Here is an 865-nt window from a genome sequence, read left to right as displayed (position 1 = left end):
ATCTTGAATATAACCATGTCCCGATCAAGTTAACATTACGTATGCCGAGCGATTTTGCTTCATCTCAACGATTCAAAGTGTCATTGCAATTGGGAACCAGATTTCAATCAATTTGCCAGCAGCATTAGGAGTAACCAGCGATGTGAGAGACGCCTCGGGAAGAAGAACCCGAGCAGCGTTTGCCGGGTTCATCACTGCGCTAGTGTAATATGGTTTGATTGTACACCAGACGTGTATTTTGATTTTGAAAATGAACGTTGACCATACCCTCCAGTCGCTAGTAGATGATCCCGCCAAAACCTACACGCCATCGGCACACTGTTTGGCACGAATGAATGCGCGCTATCGGCATGATTCAACGGGATTTTCCATAAATTGAAGCCAATGCTAATGTCTGCCAGATCGATCTGTTCACCTTGATATCTTTCTCACTCAGCAAATAGACCACGGTAAGAGCTAATGGTGAAAATGTTGCTTGGTTGTGAGTTACACACCACCTATCACCCGCTCCGATATAGCGGTACCCATTATATCAATCCAATAATCACTAGCACCTGGTGGACCTCGAATATTCAGGGGAATGCTGAACGTGCTGCCAACTAAACCCTGTTGGGATCCGTGGTATTAGTGCACAACGAGATGCAGGAAGCCTCGTCCAGACGTTGACTGTTGAAGTTTGAATTGGGTAATAGCCGTGTCCGGTGAATTTCATTGCTGACTACTCATTTCAGATTTATGAGTGCACAGTTTATCTTGGATTACATTGGGTTTCAGCGTGTTTCAGTTTGACGACAGATCGACTCGACGCAGCTCTCCACAGGGTAGATCGGACGGTTGGGCTGATAGTTCAGAATGTAGATTGTGA

General features: G+C 45.5%; 1 protein-coding gene across 1 annotated transcript in view; it reads right to left on the bottom strand.

Annotated features, from left to right (window-relative positions):
* T265_11769 (hypothetical protein) overlaps positions 1 to 865 on the bottom strand; it is a gene marked incomplete at both ends in the record, with an annotated part of 41,339 nt that overhangs the window by 10,547 nt on the left and 29,927 nt on the right. The gene's annotated exons all lie outside the window — the stretch shown is intronic.

The sequence above is a fragment of the Opisthorchis viverrini genome, assembly GCF_000715545.1.
Source record: "Opisthorchis viverrini unplaced genomic scaffold opera_v5_573, whole genome shotgun sequence".
Classification (NCBI taxonomy): Eukaryota; Metazoa; Platyhelminthes; class Trematoda; order Opisthorchiida; family Opisthorchiidae; genus Opisthorchis; species Opisthorchis viverrini.
Note: the sequence above shows the minus strand (reverse complement) of the source record. Positions and strands in the feature narration are given on the sequence as shown.